Raw genomic sequence first — 22,822 nt, forward strand, 5'->3', positions numbered from 1 at the left:
AGTGGAGGTACAGGTGATCAAGCTAGTACCAAAATGGAACCAAGTGGCAACATCCAACTTCTTGCTCATAATCAAACGAAACGGTGCTATAGCAAGCACAAAGCTCACAATCTCCAAAATACTAAATCAATAAACTCCCCATAAAATATAAATGGAACATGGGAGCAAAAATCGCCAAAAGATAAGGATTAAATTATGCGAATTGACTTTTTCTCGGATCTTCAGTCGATCGACCCATTTGGGCAGTCGATCGAGTTCCTTGAACAGTACAGAACTCTTTTTTTTTCTTTTTCGAGTCTTTTTCATCTTTTCTTTTCTTCTTCTTTTTCTATTTCTTTCTTTCCCTTATTTCATCTTCCCAACACTCATCTCAACAGAGCATATGCCACCAAAATTGAGTAACAATCCCAAAAACTAAACTACTAGCTTGACAAAGGACATGCTAAATGTAGGATGTAGTAAATAGGACAAAAAAAGGGATATTTTGGCAGTGTGGAGTTTATGGGCCTAATAAGGAAAGGGAAACCTCTACCACATGTGTCAACAAACCGCAAACCGAATGCATACAGGTGTTAAGTAGATCAAGTTCATATTTATGCAAATTAAGGAAACATGTCTCATAAGGAGTACTACTCACATTCCTAAATAAACCGGTCATGAATGTCACCAGTTATAGGCTCTAATTCTCAGAATGTATGATGTAGGTTGCCAATTTTCAAAGTCAAGTCTAAGGTCCAGCAAAATGATGTAACGAAAACTCGTAGATATGCATAAACGATTCTACTAATAACATGTTAATCTAGCAAGGCTCAGGCAAAACAGGTGTAAATGCAAGATCATCATGGAAATACTACCGTTCCGACTCGACCTATATGCCAAAATAAACGTGCATTTTATGGGAATTGTTTTTGAAATTTTTCAATTTATTGAAATTTTTCAGTTTTTTTGGATTTTTGTATATATAAGAGAAATGAAATGAAACAATGCAAAACAAAATTTAAACGTGAATGCAAGCAAATGATATGCGACGCAAAACCCTTCCCCAAACCAAATCGCACAATGTCCCCATTGTGCAAAATCATATAATAAAGGAAAGAGAAATGGGAATTTGCGAGAAATAAATAAATATGACATGAAGTAAAGAAAGCAGGAACTCACAAGACTTTAAGCGCAAAGGAAACCTCCCCAAACCAGCGTGAGCTAGGAGGTTTCAGTAGCTAGCAGTGCTACCATAAGTGCCTGAAAAGACAAACAAAATACCACGCATAAAACGAGAAAAACAATTTTGGAGCGGTAAAATTGTGCATAAATAAGAGAATTTGAAGAAATAAGTAATATGATGGAAAGCAAGGCGGATTAGAAAACTCCCTTAGATCCGCATATCGACCAAACACAGCAGGGGAGAGGTCGTGAACAAATAAAGCAGCAGCAGTGGTCGATCGACCACGACGATCAGTCGATCGACCAAGTGGGCATGAACAGTAGCTCCTGTAAACCGGCAAATCAGTCGATCGACCATATAGGCCAGTCGATCGACTGAAAACACTGCTGCAACATCTTAATTCTTCGTATTAGCTCAATAACTAGAGCTACCGGGGTCTAAAACCTGCAAGTACACAATAATACGCGCCCAAAATTGCGCAAAACCCAGAATAAAGTCTAAAGTGCTTAAAAAATGAAAATCCTAAAAAAAACAAAATAAAATGCGAAGTTTTCGCACACACAAAAGCAATGAAAATTGTTTTAACAAAAGCAAATAAAATGAAGTTTATAACGAACTCGATCAACTAATAGTTGATCAAGAAGGACCACGGTATGGCCCACTTCGTCGGCTTCTGGCTACTAGAGGTAGCCTCAATGGTGCTCATCTTGTCGGCTGCACCCTTCTCAGCTTCAACAGTCGGAGAGCTCAATGGATCAACTTCGTCATCTCCCCAATCAAGGACTCCCTTGGAATCGTCATAATCCAAATCAGCCCATCTCACCTTGGCTGGCTCATCTTCCACTTCCTCATCAATCCCATAGCTTAGGCATCCAAGGCCTCCTCTTTGAATGATAGGCTTTGTCGCAGCTAGAGTGACCTGCAGCTCATCCTTCCCCAAACCGGCTCCTGCAATGTCTAAAACAATGATTCCTTCTCCTTTTGCTCCCAATGGGGCGGAGGGGTTAGCACAGGAGTAGTAATAGAGACAGGCAATTCGGGAAGCACAAAGTACGATTTCTTTTCAGAAACCGTATTACAAGTAACAGGCCACATGGGGTCCTTCTTCTTAGCAGGTTGGGCAAAAATGATAGAATGTTTCCCAACTTTGAAGGTCAAAGTTCCAGAGCCTACGTCAATAACTGCACCAGCAGTGTGCAGAAACGGCCTACCTAGGATGATTGGTATATGGGCATCCTCAGGCATGTCAAGGACAACAAAGTCAACAGGGAAGAAAAACTTCCCTATTTGGACGGGTATGTCCTCTAGGACTCCTATAGGCTCGACCGCAGATCGGTCGGCCATTTGAACTGTCATGTCTGTGATAGCAAACTGGGTCAACTTAAGCTTCGTAGCTAAACTCAAGGGCATGACGCTTATACTAGCCCCTAGGTCACATAATGCCTTCTCAATAGAGAAGGTACCTATTTTGCAAGGAACCGAAAAGCTACCCGGATCCTCTAACTTATGGGGCGCAGTGTGAGACAGATAGGAGCAAGACTCCTTAGTAAGTGCGACAGTGTACACTGTTTCAAGTGACCGCTTTTTGGACAAAAGTTGTTTCATAAATTTAGTATAAGCGGGCACTTGGTTAACTAACTCGAGAAAAGGGACCTGTACATTCAGACTATGGATAACTTTTTCAAATTTGCTGAAAGATACCTGTTCCTTGGTCGGCACTAGCCTCTCCCGATAAGGGGCTGTAAGAAGTACCTTAGCCCTCTCCTCCAAATCACACGCGCCGGCATCCTTGGACTTAGGCTGAAAGTCCGTCACCTTCTCTTTGTTGAAGCTAGATCCCTCCTCAGACCGTCTCAAATGTGGGCCATTAACCGTCATTGGGTCGAACTTCGGGACCGGGACTGACCCATCAGCACTCGGGTCTTGTCCTAAAGTCTTCGGGACTGTGGTACCCCGAAATAAGTGGTCTCGCAGATTATTTGGCATCAAAGGACGAAATTCCTCAGCATCAGCAGCGATTCCAGTCGATTGACTGAGATGTACAGTTCCAGAAGCTCCTGTAACCCGTGCTTCAGTCGATCGACTAGGTATATCAGTCGATCGACTGAAATACCTGGTAGACGCCTTTTTCTTTGATTTGCTCATTGAAGCTTTCTCTTGACTTGTTTTCGGCTCATCTTTTTCAACAGCGTCCTCGACCATGGCAGGTCCCTCCATAGTGGACCCACTCCTCAAAGTGATGGCATTTAAAGTCTCCTTTTGGTCGGTTTGAGTCGGCAAGTGTCCGGGAGCTCGAGTGTTGCTTTTGCTAGCCAATTGAGTAATTTGGCTCTCTAGTAGCTTTATCCCGGCCTCTCTTGCTTGGGACTCCTTTAGCAACAAGTTCTTCAGCTCGGAGAATTCAGAATTCTGTGATTGTTGCTGTTGCGGCACATAAGGAGGTTTCTGATATTGTTGTTGCTTTTGATGAGGGGGCACATAAGGTTGTTGCTGCGGCGGAGCTTGAGTTGGGTTCAGGACATTTTGGCTCCTCCAACTCAAGTTCGGATGGGTATTCGGCTCATAGTAGGTGTTGGTCTGCCTATAGTGTTGAAAGGCAAAGACAAGATTCAAAGGGACTAGGGCAGTTTTTCGAGACATGGCCCTCACCTCCACACCTTTCACGCACGAAGGGACCGTCGACAAAGCATTTACCCGGTACATCCCACCTTTAGAGGCTCCTCCTAGTTCATACTTGTCAAATCTCGCAGTAAGAGCCTCAAGCGCAGCGACAGAGGAGGATTCAGCAGCTCTCCTCTGGTTCCCTCTAGAATTTCCATACTCGGCCTTGTGGGTAGCTAGATCGTCAATGATCTTCCACCCCTTGGTTGCTCCCAGATTTTCAACGAATCTTCCATTGGGCCGCAGATCCAAAATGGCCCTCCGATCGTCGTACAACCCATTGTAGAAATGATTGCACAAGCTCCACTTTTCGAACCCATGGTGCGGTATGGTTCGCACCAACTTCTTAAATCGGACCCATGCTTCGTGGAAATTCTCATCTGGCCCTTGTTTAAAGCCCGTGATTTGAGCTCTAATAGCAATCGTCCTTGAAGCAGAAAAGTACTTCTTGTAGAATGCCAATGCCAATGTATTCCAATCGGTGATCCCCTGAACGGTTCGGTCTAAATCTCTATACCACTCCCTTGCAGCATCACGAAGGGAGAAGATGAACATAGTCTCCTTGATCCGGTCCCGGGTCACGCCCGGTGGTGGGGGTATGGAACAAGCAGAGTCAATAAAGGTCTCCATATGCTTAGCTGCATCTTCATTTGCAGCTCCCCCGAACTGGTTCTTCTCAACCATGCTAATGTATGAAGGCTTTGGTTCGAACTTCCTGGCATCTCCTGGTAGTTCGAACCCCTTGTATAAGTTTTCAGCTGTCGGCTCAGAATGACTAGCTATACTTGCTTCCTCGGCCATGACTGGAATTTCAGGAGAAGTAACTGTCTCGGTGAAAGAAGTGGAAACGGTGAAGGCGTGGGTCGTCTTCAACAGATTGTGCTCGTAATAGCTTGACAGAGTACTCGGCTCTTCCCCCGTCGGTAGTACTCTTTGTGTTCGTCTCAACTCGCGCAAGGATTTCTCTATCTCGGGGTCAAATGGCACTAGTTCACCACCCCGTGACCTCGCATATGAGGAAACTACAAAAAGAATATAAGAAAAGTTTAAGGAACAAGTGTCCCTTAAACTAAGAAAGACTAAAAAATAAAACAACTAAAATTAGGACTATTTCTTCCCTAAGAACGGCGCCAAAATTTGATACCCGTCGTTGTGAGTACCAAAGATAATATTTATAATTCCTATTAAGACTAACCTAGGCTAGTGGTAACAGGGTCGAACCACAAGGAGGCAGATGTAAATCCTAGCTGATTTATATTTAGTCTAAGGTAACAATTGTGGGGGTTGAGTTGAGATGGTCTATAGCTAAGAACAAATAAAGATAATAAACTAAAAAGAGATGGATTAAACAGATTAAGAAGGGGTACTAGGATGATCGGTTCATTATAACTTTCAAGGCAAAGAAACTAAGTCTGTCCGAGCTAACACGGGTGAGGCGGGAAATAAAGAGGTCCTCTCGGTCCACTCTTAACAAATAGCATCTTTCGATCTCGCTATAGGTCCCTAATATCGCTAATACTAACTTTCGTTCTGAAAAGTGACTAATGGTCTAAACTATACCTATCTTTCGAACTTAGCACAGTTTAGTCGATTCAATTGATGGTCCAACGACTTACCCTATCTTTCGATCTAACGGGTCGGTCACAAAATAAGCATCTAACTGGTCGCATGCATTCGATTCGTTAAACACAACATTAAAATCAATTAAAACGAAATAAAGCTCACAAGGTCAGTCGATCGACCGGGTAAGGTGGTCGATCGGCCAACACGCTGGTTCGCCGTGTCTAACTCGATGCCGCCTATGCTACATTCGCCTACATCCTAACACAAATTATTTAGCTACTCATGGCAATGATGGAAACTATAACAACATTAAAGATTAAAACTACGGGATTCATGCTTGAATTGATGATATAAAGAAATTGCATAAGATGATAATTATGGCTTTCGGGGAACTAACTAGCAAATCTATTTCTACGAATGCAATAAAGATGAACTGAAATAAGAACAAGGGAATACCGAAATTTCAGAGGAAAGATTAAAACCGCGAATGAAAATCCGATGCAAAACCAATATTCCGAACCCTAATTCTTGATAAAATGAAATCGAATGTAATTTCGATAATAAGGCTTGATGATAACTAAAAGTTTCTAGGTTACGTTATATAGACGAAGAACGTAACTTCTTATTTCCTAAACCTAGCATCACGGGCTTGCGCTTCCTCGATCTTCTAATTTTCGTCTGAAATAGCAGTTGGGTCGATCAATCGATAGGACTGGTCGATCGATCGGTCCTCGATGTACTGAGCTTCGGAACCCGAACATTGGTCGATCGATCGAGGGTGATGATGGTCGATCGACCACTTGAGCTGCTACTTGACTTCTTAAAACTCGTGGACTTGTCCTTTGGGCCTTGAATTGCGCACCAAGCTCGTTCCCTAAGCAAATACTCCTCGTCACATGCAATGCAGGGTCCTCGGGACGGATTTAGCTTGATTTCATTTGGATTCTTCACATTTCGCAATAATGTACAAAATACGGAAGTAGACGGAAATAGGGAGAAATGCAGCATAAACTACATGAATGAGCTCTGAAATACGTGTAAAAAGGGATGTAAAACATCATATAAATGACACGCATCAGCGGTCTTATGCATGTCGTCTATGGCCATCTTGATTTGGTTCTAACCCGCGTACCCATCCATGATGGATAGTAACGCGTGATCTGCGGTATTGTCCACCAATATGTCGATATGTGGTAGAGGAAAGTCATCTTTGGGACTTGCTTTGTTTAAGTCTCTAAAATCAACACAAACACGGATTCTCCCATCCTTTTTTGGTACGGGTACTATGTTGGCTACCCAGTCAGAGTACTCGGAAACTTTGATGAACCCGGCTTTGAATTGCTTATCGACTTCTTCCTTAATCTTGAGAGCCCATTCTGTCCTCATTCGACGAAGTTTCTGTTTCACGGGCTTGAAACCTAGCTTAATTGGGATTCTATGTTCGGCGATATCCCTGTCGATCCCTTGCATATCCTTGAAGGACCAAGTGAAAACGTCTTTGAATTCGTTTAGGAGGTCTATGAAACTGGCCCTTTCAGCAGAGCTCAAGGTAGTCCCTATCCTAAGTTCTTGGGGTTCTAGTTCGGTTCCTACATTGATGGGTTCGGTGTTCTCTATTACTGGTCCCCCTTCCCCCTCTTGTAGTATTTCCTTGGCTATGTAGGGAGGTATCTCAATTGAGTCTGGGTCTGAGTCATCCTCAGTATCATCGTAAACAGAGTTGCATTCAAGATAACACAAAGAGTAAGCAGAACCTGATTTATTGATATTAAAGTTTGAGAAAAGTTGAAACAAGAAAGCCATCTGATCTGTGGTCAGCGGCGGTAAAGGGACAGTTGTTGGGACATTTCCCGAACTACCGTTACTATTTGAGGCTAAGCTAGGAAAAAGAAAGGGAATGGGGACGACGACAGGAGGAGACTTCCTAGTAACTTCTCTAGACTCCGACTCTGACTCCGACTCTGACTCTGACTCGAATTCATCGTTTTCTTGTTCTCCCTTGAACATCTCTCCTTCTCCAGTGGTGAGCTTGAAGAGTCTTCCTTGATTGTTGGTCCACTTGATTTATTTTCTCCATCCTTTCAGCTGGTTCGCGTTTGTTTCTGTGATTAACGCGGTAGGGTTGAAGTGATCGTCTTGAAGTATCATGGTAATGATCTCATCCTGCGCAGCTCTAACAAATCGATCTTCTCCAAATAGTAGACTAACAGCTTGTTCGTCTAAGCAAGGTGCTTGACGAGTCTTGACGGTAGGAACCGTTTCTGGAGGAATGAAGTAGAAATCGTGAAAAATCTCGATTCCGGCTAGCTTCCTTCCGAGGTAGTGCCAAGGTTCGGGAAATCCGTGAAAGAGTTCTTGACTTCCTTCCCTAACGAAGTATCCATTTAGGGTAGAGAGATATGGTCGCATTTGGACTCCTAAGTGCTTACGGCTTTGAACTTGAGCGAGCATCTCGAGAACTTCCTCTTTAGTGGGTTTGTATCCTAGTCCAAGTGGTATTCTTTTTGAGTTGCTTCCTTGTAGGGTGCGAAGGTGTTTCTTCGGGCAGGGTTCAAAGGCATTCCCGAGAAGTATCCTTGGGATTTGAGTATGTGGTTGACCACCAAGTTGGAGTATGGATCGTAGTATAGGGGTGCCAACTCACTTTCTATGACACTTATGCTTTAAAAGCCCCCAAGTTCATATACTGGATCCGCAAGGACTTGATTATTTGACTTCTTTTCGATTATTGCTTTGATGGGTGACGAAGTGATCGTCACCACTTTGCCATTTAGTGGAATTTTGATCTTTTGGTGAAGGGTGGATGTTACCGCTTTGGAAGCGTGAATCCAAGGTCTTCCCAGAAGTATGTTGAAGGAAGCTTCAATGTCCACTATTTGGAAGTTAACCTTTTGCTCAATTGGCCCTGTGGCTATGGTTAGGTTAATGAGTCCTACTACCTTTCGTCGTGTACCATCATATGCGCGAACACCTTGATTGGTAGGGGTCCAATCCGACTCTTTCATGCCTAGTTTGTATGCTGTTTTCAAAGGTATGACGTTGACTGCGGAGCCATCATCCACCAAGGTCATTGGCACATTCTTCTTTAAGCAAACGACAGTGATGTAAAGAGCCAAGTTGTGATTAGCGCCAAAGGGTGGCAAATCTTCATCTGAGAAAGTAATAGGATTACTTAGCTTCGGTGATTCTTGGAAGACCAAGTTGACTACATCGTCGGGTGTGGATTTTTATGCTACGTTTAGTTTGGCCAAAGCTTGCAGTAAAGCTTGGAGATGTGGGAATGAGCTTGCTACTAGTTGCCAGACTGAATGATTAGCCTTTGTCTTCTGTAATTGCTTAAGCAAATGGTCAGTAGAGTCATCTTCATTATCATTTGGTGTGATAACGTTGGTTGGACCATTTTGAGTAGTACTTTGATATGGACGTCCCGAACGAGTTAGGTGGTCTATATGTTGGTCTTCACCATTTTGGACTATTTCCTTGACTAGGGAGTGTTCAATGAGATGCTCGTCTTCATCATCATCGGCCCATACTCCATTGACTGTAGCTAGTTCCCTCATTCTCATGATCTCATCCTCTAATTGTGTAATTTGGTCGATTAGTTTATCAACCACGGCGACTACTTCTTACATAGTAGCATTTTGGGAGAAAATTAGTGGCGCATGTTCTTTAGGTGTTGCATTTGGGTCATGTAAAGTTGTCACCACATTTTCCAATTCCGAAACTTGCCTATCCACACTCCTTGCCCATGCGATGAAGTCGGTAATGGTAGGGGAAATGGTAGAGTAGAACCCATCATTCTCGATCGCGTGGATCTCATCTTCGACTGGAGAAATGAGGTGTGAACAATCTAAGGTAGATTCTTCACTTGTGATCGCTAGAATTCCAAGAGGATTCTGAGTGTTGTTGGGCTTACCTCCCGGCGGTATTGGTAGTCGACCATCCTCAATCATGTCTTGGAGCACATTTTTCAATTTGTTTTTCAGTGTCATGTCCCTTACCCCTATGATATTCGCAGTATGAATTCTCATCCCAGAACTTGGATTTCTTTTCTGGTTCGGGCGTAGGGCCTATGGGTTGGAGTTTGCCTTGTTTCATCAACCTTTTTAGAGCATTGGAGTAAGTGTCCCCAAGCTTTATAAATTTCCTCGGTGGGGTACTCTTCTTGGATGGCTCGAGGAGGTTAACTTCATCGGTCTTGCTAGTGGAGCCGTAAGAACGACTTGTTGAGCCTTGATATCCTCGGCCTACCGTTTTGGACAAGAGCCCTTTACGGATGTCATCTTCGATCCTTGTTCCTAGTACGGTTAAATCTTTGAATGTTTTGATGTTTTGGTACCTCAAATGACTCGCATAGATGGGTTTTAGGTTGTCCACTAACTTTTCCACGAGGATAGCTTCGTCTGGGCGATCAACTAGTTGGGTACTAGTCTTCCTCCACCTACTTAGGAAGTCGGTGAAACCTTCTTTGTCATTTTGGGTAAGAACCTCTAAAGTGCGCATGTTAACTTGGATTTCAGCATTATCCGCATATTGCTTAGCAAACTCGATCGCGGCATCTTCCCAAGTAGCGATCTTCTTATGTTCTAGAGAGTAGAACCATTGCTTTGGGATGGTGTCAAGATATGAAGGAAAGATCCTTAAGAACATCTCGGGTTTGATGCCTTTGATAGACATGTCACTACTATAAAAACATGAATAAGTAACACCTAATAGAGAACAGTTAAGTTAATTAACCGTTTTCTAACAATAAAGAGAACGCCTCTCCTAAATAAGTGTTGTGTTAAAAAACAATAGAAAACGCTTTTCATATTAACAGTTATCTAAACTTTTCGTAAAAAAATAAATAAATAAATAAATATAGAAAAACCCCCAAAATTCGTTTCTCTTCTAACATCAGTTACAAAGTTGCAACTCCATTTTTCTACTGAACATCACCACCTTCGACATTTATCTTCATCTTTACAAATTACAAAGCTGCTACCATTTCATAGAATCAAAGATGCGGTTGTCGGACCATCACCACCTTCGACATCTTTATATGGTTCAGAATTTCTAGGGTTTGAGCACCTTACCCCAAATTTCGCGATTTATTATGTTACAAATCGAATTGCGGCTATAAATTTGACAATTTCGGGGTTGGTCTACAATAAACAGGTTAGTATTGCTATTCTTGCGATTTATTATGTTATAATTTAAATTTTTGCGATTTAATTCAATATACCCTAGAAATTTGGAGATTTACAATAAACAGGAAAGCCGACGAAAATGGGTAAGAATTAGGGATCTTCGCTTTCAATATACAGGTTCGTATTTCTATTCTTAGGGTTTGACCTCTTGCATTCAATTCAACTGGTATTCCATCTAGTCATTTCAGTAATTCATATATATGATGAATATTGGTAATTTTTGTAATTGATGAACATGGGGTTATTTTTCCGCAAATTATTGATTGTAACAAGTTGATCAGGCCTACTAATTGCCGTGGATTCTTGTGGCTGTTAATTGCGGTTTTCGTCATGCTAGGTTCGTTCTGATTCAATAATAGTTTAGATTGATTTCATACTGAAGAGGGTTTTTCAATTGTGCAATCTAGATTAATGTTGATGTTATGAGTCGGATGTCTTGATCGATGTGGATAGCTGATGATTTGATTATTGTTGGGATTCGGTGTGTCGAGTTTAAATTTCTTGAGCTCTTCGTCGTACACATATTCAAATGATTACAATTGTGTAGATTATTAGTTCAGTTTTTCCCTCAACTACTCATTTGGATTTCCAACTTCTCAATTCTTGTAGATTTGTAGCTATGATTTTAGTGGACTTCATATCAGGAATGTCTTATAGTATGCCTACTGATACTGATGGATTCATGTGGCTGTTATCTGCAATCTTCGTCGTGATAGGTTTCTTTTGATTCTACATTAATTCAGATTTATTTTGGAGTGTTCTTTTTTGGTAGTTTAGATGATTGTTGATGAGTGGGCTGCATTGACGATCAATGTGGATATAGCGACTTGTTTGATGAGTATGTAAATCCTATTTCCACTCAAATGTTGGAATTGGGAGTGTTGCATTTAAATTCGTTGAGCTCTTGATCGTACACAGATTGAAATGATTAAAGTTGATACCCGTCGTTGTGAGTACCAAAAATAAGATTTATAATTTCCTATTAAGACTAACCTAGGCTAGTGGTAACAGGGTCGAACCACAAGGAGGCAGACGTAATTTCTAGCTGTCTAATTCTAGTCTAAGGTAACGAGTGTAGGGGTTGAGTTGAATTGGTCTATAGCTAAGAGTAAATAAAGACAATAAACTAAAAAGACGGATTAAACAGATAAAGAGGGGGGTACTAGGATGGTCGGTTCATTATAGCTTTGGCAAGATACTAAGTCGGTCTGAATCAAACACATGTGAGGCGGGAAAACAAGAGGTCCTCTCGGTCCACTCTTAACAGATAGCATCTTTCGATCTCACTATAAGTCCCTAATATCACTAATACTGACTCTCCTCCTGAAAAGTGACTAACGGTCTAAACTATACCTATCTTTCGATCTCAGCACAGTTTAGTCATTTTAAATGGTGGTCTAACAACTGTCCCTATCTTTCTATCTAATGGGTCAGTTATAAAATAAGCATCTAACTGGTCGCATGCATTCGATTCGTTAAATACAACATTAAAATTAATTAAAACGAAAGGTAACCTCACGTGGTCAGTCGATCGACCAGGTATGGCGGTCGATCGACTCACCCGCGAATTCACTCCAAAACAATACTACGCCGCCTACGCTATAATTCACCTACATCCTAGCACAATTAATCTAGCTACTCATGGTACTGATAAAAACAACAATAATAATATGAACTAATGAATTCATGCTTGAAGTACTCAAATAACAAATAGCGATAAACGATAATTTGGCTTTGGATACTAACTAGCAATTCTATACTAACAATGAAATAAGGATAAATCGAAATAAGGCAGAAGAATACCGAGATTGCAGAGGAACGATTGAGAATAAGAACGAAAATTCCAATGCTAATCAATATTCCAAACCCTAATTATAAAACTAAATATTACTGTGTAAAAACATAGGTAAAATCGGGATCAAAACATAATGCTTATTCTGATGATCTAGGTTACGTTATATAGCCCACATACGTAACAACTTACTATCAAAACCTAAACATAATGGGCTTGCGCTTCCTCGGTCTTTTAATTCTCGTCTGGGATAGCAGATTGGTCGATCGACTGATAGTAGTGGTCGATCGACTGATCCTCAGTGTACAGTAGCTTCTGGAACCCGCATATTGGTCGATCGACTGAAGGTAGTGGTCGATCGACTGCTTGAGCTGCTACTTAACTTCTAAAATCTCGTGGATTTGTCTTTTGGGCCTCGAAACGCGCACCAAGCTCGTTCCTTAAGTGGATTCTTCATGTCAAATGCAATGCAGGGTACTCGGGGACGGATTTAGCTCAATTTCCGTTGAATTCTTCACATTTCTGCAATAAAGTACAAAAACACGAAAGTAGACGGAAATAGGGGAGATGGTAGCTTAAACTACACAAATGAGCTCTGAAATGCGTGTAAAATGGGATGTAAAACATCATATAAAAGACACGCATCAAACTTCCCCAAACCAAACCCTTGCTTGTCCCCAAACAAGAACTAGACTCGATCTAATGGAACGAGTTCAATCTCAGAGCGAAATGCAACATGTAAAGCCTAAACCAATTTAATGCACAACCAACAATCAACTAGCAAATGAATCATGCAAACGAGTTATGGAGTCGTTAAAACTACTAAACCATCAACTGTAGAGACTTATCAAATTGGACTCTCACGGGTCGCTCATATCACTCAAATAAGCACAGGTGAATAATGTAAAGATAGAAAGAATTCATTTGTAGTGACACTCACCTAACTACGACCTATAAGAACGTGCCTGCAATATAATATGAATGCAATCTCTACAACCGTACATACGCATTCCAACCAACAAGAGACCATGACACATGCCGAGGTATATATGTGGATATGTGAGGTATGGGTAAGAAGAGGCAAAACATTTATGGAAAAGTGGAGGTACAGGTGATCAAGCTAGTACCGAAACGGAACCATATGGCAGCATCCAACTTCTTGCTCAAAAACAAATGAAACGGTGCTATAGCAAGCACAAATCTCATAATCTCCAGGTATAAAGGTAATCAAATAACTCCCCATAAGATAAGAATAAATAATGGGAGCAAAAATCGCCAAAAGATAAAGGCTTGAATTATGCGAATTGATTCTTTCTCTTTTTCTCGAACCTCAGTCGATCGACCTTTGGTGCCAGTCGATCGACCGCTCGAACAGTACAGAACTCTTTTTATCTTCTTTTTCGAATCATTTTTTTCTTCTTTCTTTTCTTCTTTTTCTTTTCTTTTCTTTTCTTTCCTTCATTTCATTTTCCCAACTAAATCTCAATAAGAGCATTTACTACCAAAAACTAAGTAACAATCCCAAAAACTAGACTACTAGCTTGACCAAGGCAGGCTAAGTGTAGGATGTAGTAAATAGGACAAAAAGGATATTTTTGGCAGTGTGGAGCTTATGGGTGAAATGAGAAAAGGGAAACCTCTACCACATGTGTCAACTAACCACACGGAATCGAATGCATACGGGTATTAAGCGATTAAGTTCATATTTATGCAAATTAATGTGACATGTCTTATAAGGAGTACTACTCACATTCCTAAATAAACTGGTCATAGATGTCACCAGTTATAGGCTCTAAATCTCAGAAATATGATGTAGTTTGCCAATTTTCAAAGTCAAGTCTCAAGTTCAGCAAATAATTAACGAAAACTCGTAGATATGCACTTATACGATTCTACTAATAACATGTCAATTAGCAAGGCTCAGGCAAAAACAGATGCAAATGCAATGTCATCATTGAAATACTACCGTTCCGACTCGACCTATATGCTAAAATAAACGTGCATTTTATATGAATTTTTTTGAAATTTTTCATTTTTTTTTGTGTGTATTTTTTTGAATATAAGAATGAAATAAACAATGCAAAACAAAATGTAAACGTGAATGCATGCAAATGATATGCGACGCAAAACCCTTCCCCAAACCAAATCACACAATGTCCCCATTGTGCAAAATCATGTAATGAAGAAAAGAGAAATGGGAATTTGCGGGAAAATAAACAAATAAAAATGACATGAAGTGGAAATCGGGAACTTACAAGACTTTGAGCGCAGCAAAGGAAACCTCCCCAAACCAGCGTGAGCTAGGAGGTTTCAGTAGCCAGCAGTGCTACCAATAAGTACCTGAAAGACAAATAAAACCCACGCATAAAATCGAGAAGACAATTTTGAAGCGGTAAATATGTGCACAAATGAGAAAATTAGAAGAAATAAATAATTTGACGGAAAGTAAAGTGGAGTAGAAAACTCCCTTAAGTCCGCATATCGACCAACCATAGTAGGGGAGAGGTCGTGAACAGGTATAGCAGCGTCCTTGGTCGATCGACTAAGACGGCAGTTGATCGACCAATGTGTCAGGAACAGTAGCTCCTGGAAAGTGCAACTCAGTCGATCGACCAATGTAGCCAGTCGATCGACCGAAAATACTGCTGTACTCCTTATTTCTTCGTATTTGCTCAATTACTTGAGCTAATAAGGTTAAAAAACGTGCAAGTGCATAGTAATATGCGCCCAAAATTGCGCAAAAACCCAAAGCAAAGTCTCAAACGTATAAAATCCTAAGCAAGCAAAATAAAATGCGAAGTTTCGCGCACACAAAAGCAATAAAAAGTGTCTAACAAAAGCAAATAAAAAGTTTGGAAAACATGTGATCAGCTAGTAGTTGATCAAGAACGGCCACGGAATGGCCCACTTCGTCGGCTTCTGGCTACTAGAGGTAGCCTCAACGGTGCTTATCTTATCAGCTGCACCCTTCTTAGCTTCCACGTCCGTATGGCTCAACGGATCAACACTTTCATCATCTCCCCAGTCAATGACCTCTTCTTACTCATCAAAGTCCAAGTCGGACTCCCTTGCCTTCACCGGCTCGTCATCAACTTCCTCATCAGTGGCATAGCTAAGGCAACCAAGACCTCCTCATAAAACGATTGGCTTCTTTGCGGCTGGAGGGACTTGCAGCTCTTCCTTCCCCAAACCAGCTCCTGCAATATCAGAAATAGACAAATCTTCCTCCAATTTGCTCCCAATCTGGGACGGAGGGATTACAACCGGAATAGAGATAGGTAAATCAGGAAGCACGAAGTACGATTTCTTGTCAGAAACCGTATTACAAGTCACAGGCCACATGGGGTCCTTTTTCTTAGATGGCTGAGCAAAAACAATAGAATGCTTGCCCACTTTAAAATTCAATGTTCCTAGACCGACATCTATGACTGCACCAGCAGTGTGCAGAAATGGCCTACCCAAAATAATGGGAATATGGGCATCCTCAGGCATGTCAAGTACCACGAAGTCGACGGGGAAGAAAAACTTCCCTATTTGGACAGGGATGTCCTCTAAGACTCCTATTGGCTGGACCGCAGATCGGTCAGCCATCTGTACTGTCACATCTGTCACTGCGAACCTAGTCAATTTGAGCTTCCTAGCTAGACTCAAAGGCATGACGCTTATACTAGCTCCTAAGTCACATAATGCCTTCTCAATAGAGAAGGTACCAATATTGCAAGGAACAGAAAAGCTACCCGGGTCTTCTAGCTTATGGGGTGCAGTATGAGACAAATAAGAGCATGACTCTTTAGTTAATGCGACAGTGTGCACATTTTCAAGTGACTTTTTCTTAGACAGGAGTTGTTTCATGAATTTAGTGTAGGGAGGCACTTGATTGACCAACTCAAGGAAAGGAACTTGTACATTCAAACTACGAATAACCTTTTCAAATTTATTGAAAGATACCTGTTCCTTTGTCGGCACTAGTCTCTCTGGATATGGGGCTGAGAGAAGTACCTCAGCCCTTTCTTCTAAGTCTTGCATGCCGGCATCTGTGGACTTAGGCTGAAAGTCCACCTCCTTCTCCTTATTGAAGGTTTAACCCTCCTCAGACCGTCTCGAATGTGAGCCATTGACCGACATTGGGTCGAACTTCGGAATCGGGACGGACCCAGCAGCACTCGGGTCTTGCCCCAATACTTTCGGAGTTGTCGAACCCCGGAACAATTGGTCTCTCAAATTATCGGGCATTGAAGGACGAAATTTCTCAATAGCAGCAGGGGTCACAGTCGATCGACCACCTTGCTCAGTCGATCGACTGAGATGTACAGTTCCAGAAGCTCATGTAACCCGCATATCAGTCGATCGGCCAAGGGTATATATCGATCGATCGATATACCTGGTAGACGCCTTTTTCTTTGAATTATTCGTTACAGCTTTCTTTTGACTCGGTTCCGCCTCATTCTTTTCAGGGGCATCCTCGACCATAACAGGCCCCTCCAAGGTAGACCCACTCCTCAAAGTAATGGCATTCAGGGTCTCTTTCTGGTCAGTTTGAGTGGGTAAGTGTCCGGGAGCTCGAGTGGTACTCTTACTAGCCAATTGAGCAATTTGGCTCTCTAGTAGCTTCATCCCGGCCTCTCTAGCTTGGGACTCCTTTAGCAACAAGTTCTTAAACTCAGCAAAATCAGAACCATGGGATTGTTGTTGTTGCTGCGGCACATAAGGAGGTTTTTGGTATTGTTGTTGCTTATGATGAGGGGGCACATAAGCTTGCTGCTGCTGTTGTGGAGGTTGAGTCGGATTCAGGACATTCTGGCTACTCCACCTCAAGTTGGGGTGGACATTCGGCTCATAGTACGTGTTTGTCTGCCTATAGTGTTGAAAGGCAGGACAAGACTCGAAAGGACTGGGATAATTCTCTGAGACATGTCCCTCAGCTCCACATCTTCTACAGACGAAAGGACCGTCTGAAACAGCATTTACTTGGTACATCCCACCTTTAGAAGCTCCTCCCAATTCATATTTGTCAAACCTTGCAGTGAGGGCTTCTAGTGCAGCAACAGAGGAAGATTCAGCAGCTCTCCTCTGGTTTCCTCTCGAATTCCCATATTCAGCCTTATGAGTGGCCAGATCATCGATGATCTTCCACCCCTTGGTCTCTCCCATGTTCTCAGCAAATCGGCCATTGGCTGCAGCATCCAATATGGCCCCTCGATCGTCATACGATCCATTATAGAGCTGATTGCACAAGCTCCATTTTTCGAACCCATGGTGCGGTATGGTTCGCACCAATTTCTTGAAACGGGCCCATGCTTCATGAAAATTCTCGTCTGGCCCTTGTTTAAAGCTCGTGATCTGAGCTCTAATGGCATTCGTCTTCGAGGCAGAGAAGTACTTTTTGTAGAATGCCAGGGCTAAGGAATTCCAGTCGGTGATCCCATGGGCGGCTCGGTCCAGATCTCTATACCACTCTCTTGCAGCGTCACGAAGAGAGAAAATGAACATGGTCTCCTTGATCTGATCTTGGGTTACACCGGCCGGCGGGGGTATAGAGCAGCAATAATCAATAAAAATCTCCATGTGCTTGGCTGCATCTTCATTTGCAGCTCCCCGAATCGGTTTCTCTCAACCAGGTTAATATAGGAAGGCTTTGGCTCGAATTTTCTCGCCTCCCCAGGTAGTTCGAATCCTTTGTAGAGATTCGCAGCTGTAGGCTCTGAGTGACTAGCAATGGTTGCTTCTTCAGCCATGACTGGGATTTCTGGAGAAGTAACTGTCTCAGATGAAGAAGTAGAGGCAAAAAATGTAGGTGGATCTCCTTCGATTAGAGCGTTCTCGTAGTAGCTTGACAGACTACTCAGCTCTTCCTCTGTCGGTAATACCCTTTGTGATCGTCTCAGCTCGCGCAAGGATTTCTCGATCTCAGGATTTAATGGTACTAGTTCACCACCCTGTGACCTGCGCATAAGAAGAAACTACAAAAAGAATATAAGAAAAGTTTAAGGAACGGAAGTCCCTTAAACTAAAGAAAGACTAAATAAAAACAACTAAAAATTAGAACAATTGCCTCCCCGGCAACGGCGCCAAAATTTGATACCCGTCGTTGTGAGTACCAAAAATAAGATTTATAATTTCCTATTAAGACTAACCTAGGCTAGTGGTAACAGGGTCGAACCACAAGGAGGCAGACGTAATTTCTAGCTGTCTAATTCTAGTCTAAGGTAACGATTGTAGGGGTTAAGTTGAATTGGTCTATAGGTAAGAGTAAATAAAGACAATAAACTAAAAAGACGGATTAAACAGATAAAGAGGGGGGTACTAGGATGGTCGGTTCATTATAGCTTCGGCGGCAGCATACTAAGTCGGTCTGAATCAAACACATGTGAGGCGGGAAAACAAGAGGTCCTCTCGGTCCACTCTTAACAGATAGCATCTTTCGATCTCACTATAAGTCCCTAATATCACTAATACTGACTCTCCTCCTGAAAAGTGACTAACGGTCTAAACTATACCTATCTTTCGATCTCAGCACAGTTTAGTCATTTTAAATGGTGGTCTAACAACTGTCCCTATCTTTCGATCTAATGGGTCAGTTATAAAATAAGCATCTAACTGGTCGCATGCATTCGATTCGTTAAATACAACATTAAAATTAATTAAAACGAAAGGTAACCTCACATGGTCGATCGATCGACCGGTATGGCGGTCGATCGATCGACCGACCGAATTCGATCCAAAATAATACTACGTCGCCTACGCTATAATTCGCCTACATCCTAGCACAATTAATCTAGCTACTCATGGTACTGATAAAAACAACAATAATAATATGAACTAATGAATTCATGCTTGAAGTACTCAAATAACAAATAGCGATAAACGATAATTTGGCTTTGGATACTAACTAGCAATTCTATACTAACAATGAAATAAAGATAAATCGAAATAAGGCAGAAGAATACCGAGATTGCAGAGGAACGATTGAGAATAAGAACGAAAATTCCAATGCTATTCAATATTCCAAACCCTAATTATAAAACTAAATATTACTGTGTAAAAACTTAGGTAAAATCGGGATCAAAACTCAATGCTTATTCTGATGATCTAGGTTACGTTATATAGCCAACATACGTAACAACTTATTATCAAAACCTAAACATAATGGGCTTGCGCTTCCTCGGTCTTTTAATTCTCGTCTGGGATAGCAGATTGGTCGATCGACTGATCCTCAGTGTACAGTAGCTTCTGGAACCCGCATATTGGTCGATCGACTGAAGGTAGTGGTCGATCGACTGCTTGAGCTGCTACTTAACTTCTAAAATCTCGTGGATTTGTCTTTTGGGCCTCGAAACGCGCACCAAGCTCGTTCCTTAAGTGGATTCTTCATGTCAAATGCAATGCAGGGTACTCGGGGACGGATTTAGCTCAATTTCCGTTGAATTCTTCACATTTCTGCAATAAAGTACAAAAACACGAAAGTAGACGGAAATAGGGGAAATGGTAGCTTAAACTACACAAATGAGCTCTGAAATGCGTGTAAAATGGTATGTAAAACATCATATAAAAGACACGCATCAACAGTATGTAGCTTCTGATTTGTAATATTGAAACATCATTAAGTCAGTTATTTCATCAACCACTCATTTCGGTTTTGAGCTTCTTGATTCTTGAAAATTTTCAGTTTGACAATTATGGTGCTAGCATGATTTTTTGAAGACTAAGTATTAGGAATGTCATACAATGCCTGATAAATTGATAATTAGTAAACTTAGCGTGATTCTACAACCAGTTGAATTTTTGTGAAGAGAGAATGCTATTGCGAATCGTCTTTGAACCATTAGCATTTCTAAATTCTTGCTTTACGCTTCCGAGATTGTAGTTTACGTGAGAAAGTGAAGCTATAATTGACCTTCGAATAAACAATTGCCAATGTACACCTTGATTACTTAAGTATGGAGCTTGATGAAAATTTCTAATCAGTTTTTAGTTTTGACTGTAAATGACCCTTTGAACTCGACCTCTTTTGATTGATTCACGAAAACATTATTGACTATTTGTTTGGATCTAGAGATTTTCATAGAAGGTTGGGTTGGAGAGACATGGACTGACAAGGAGCTCAGCGGATGTATCCAACAATGCAAAATTAGCTAATAGAAGTAGTGTCTTGCTCTATTACATACTCTATATCAGTTCAACTGAAAATAATCTCCTTTATTGGCTTAGTGATACCGAGACTGTCAAACCAGAAGAGTTGACGTAAATCTGATTGTATAGTTGAGAAGCATCTTGGTGTTTATGTCATGTCTAAGCTCGAAAACTAGATACTGCTTCATGGGAGTTGAAAGTGGAGCTTATTTGTTGTTCTATTTCTAAAGAGTGTATGTATCATATCATGAAAACTATGATCCACATCTTTATGTTCCATCCACACTTTATTTCCAAATAAATTGAGAACATTGAATAAATGAACTCAGTAGTAACCTCAACTTGAAAGTGCAACAATGCTCACTGGCATTGTTTTTCGGTTTATTGATGTCTAATGTATGTGTTTTGATCAACTGCCGATTATTATTTCACGATTTAAAAGTTGTTTTTCTCCTCTATAGTTGGGAGCAAACGCTATCTGGTGTTTCCCTTCTTTGTCTGCAAAGTGGAGCCCAGGTCAAGAAAATTCCATTGTACAAGGTATGTTTTTTCCCTCTATGTCGAGGGTTACTTTTTTTGGAACTCTAGTGGTTTGAGAAATTCTGATATGTATTCGTTTTGATACAGCAATGCTGAGCTTATTTTTACATGTTCTCTATCGCAGGTGGTTATTGGGATGAATGTTGCTGCATCTGAGTTCTACAAGGAGGACAACTAGACAAGTCATATGACTTAAACTTCAAGGAAGAGGTATGCTTCAGTTGCCTTTCAAATTTGTTAAGATCGATTTTGTTTGATCGCGACAGAATGCTTACTGATTAGACTTCACCGACTGCGATGTTTGCAGAACAACGATGGGTCACAAAGGATTTCTGGTGAGGCCCTCAAGGATCTCTACAAGTCATTTGTGGCTGAGTACCCCATTGTGTCAATTGAAGATCAAGATAACTGGGAGCACTATGCTAAGATGACCGCAGAAATCGGAGACAAATTACAAATTGTTGGAGATGATCTCTTGGTGACCGCAGAAATCGAACTTAGTTTGCTCGTTGTTTTGGCTCTGGCTATGAAACAAGTGTATTGGTATTGGACTATTGGTATTTGATTTTAATGAGAATAAATATATTAATTTTATCCAAATATCATCAATATTATTTTTTTTTTTTAAAAAGCCAAGAGGGATAGATAACTGTTAGCTTACCCAACAGTTCGCTTTTACTAGGAAAGAGAACGCTTATCAGGTGTTCTCTAAAGCTCATTTCAACCGTTCTCTATGATTATGAATACAGAATGCCTCTTCTAACAGTTCTCTAAGCTTTAGAGAACACTGAGTTGGAGAACGCCTCTAAAGCGTTCTCTAATGGTAATTCCAACAGTTCTCTAAGCCTATTTCTGTAGTAGTGTGTAGTCCTTGAAAGCACGGATGTGATTCAAAGGGTTTTCGTGCCCCTTGAATCTAGGGATATCCGTCATGTTGAAGTTGGTTGGAAACTTGGAACTCACGGCCTCATACTTACGGTTATTTTCCCTATAAATGACATCCCCTTTGAGATACATCAATTGTTCCTCCAAATATTGGAGTCATTTCTCAGTTGCAGTCATTCCTATGGGAGGGTTTTCTTCCCCCGAAGGTGTTCACAAAGCCATCGTCTACTTCACTTTCCCGATGAGGCAACCTCGTTTCTACGGTATAAATTCGGCCTTCGATTGTATCGAGGTGGTCGTGCACTTGATCTTGAGTAACTTGGAGGCGAGCTAGCGCAGTTAGGATTTGATCATTACCATTCTAGGGTTCGTCGGTGCTTACGTCGCTTGTTTCAGGCATCTTGGAAATTGGATAAGAGATCGACGACGAATCAAAACACGATCGACCATTCTAGCACACTTACTAAGAAAGAAATGTTTTGACTTGGGAAGTGGGTGTGTGCCACTTGTGTCAAGTGAGTTTTGAAAAGATGACAAAGTTTGAAAATGTGTGTCCTAGTCAACTATAGTGTAGTTGTAGGAGTGGACTCGAAGTGAGGTTTTGAAATGGGTTTGGGCCCGGAATTTTGACTCGACAAATGGACGGAGTTTTGACTCGGTTTTGCGCTAATCATTGGCTTTTTCGAAATCTACATTTTAAAGTGACTTTGGTTTTACAAAAATCGTCATGGTTTCGTTTAGAAATGGTGATCACGTAAGGTAGAAAGATTTATACAAGCATTATAACGGGATGATGAGTGCATTTAAAAGGGTTTTGGTTTAAAGGGTGGGTTGCCATACCGAACAATCAAACCCGAAGTCTGTGGAGAGGCTCGTACCAAACAAGAGTAAGGCCGATTC

The 22,822-nt window shown here is 41.3% G+C and overlaps 1 long non-coding RNA gene across 1 annotated transcript; it reads left to right on the top strand.

Moving 5' to 3' along the window:
- Positions 1-21,003: 21,003 nt before the first annotated feature.
- On the top strand, positions 21,004-21,631 carry LOC141621606 (uncharacterized). The gene is made up of 3 exons (XR_012532492.1): positions 21,004-21,037; positions 21,125-21,247; positions 21,345-21,631. It is a non-coding gene; the product is annotated as an uncharacterized LOC141621606 (long non-coding RNA).
- Positions 21,632-22,822: the final 1,191 nt, after the last annotated feature.

Source organism: Silene latifolia, chromosome X, assembly GCF_048544455.1.
Source record: "Silene latifolia isolate original U9 population chromosome X, ASM4854445v1, whole genome shotgun sequence".
Taxonomy (NCBI): Eukaryota; Viridiplantae; Streptophyta; class Magnoliopsida; order Caryophyllales; family Caryophyllaceae; genus Silene; species Silene latifolia.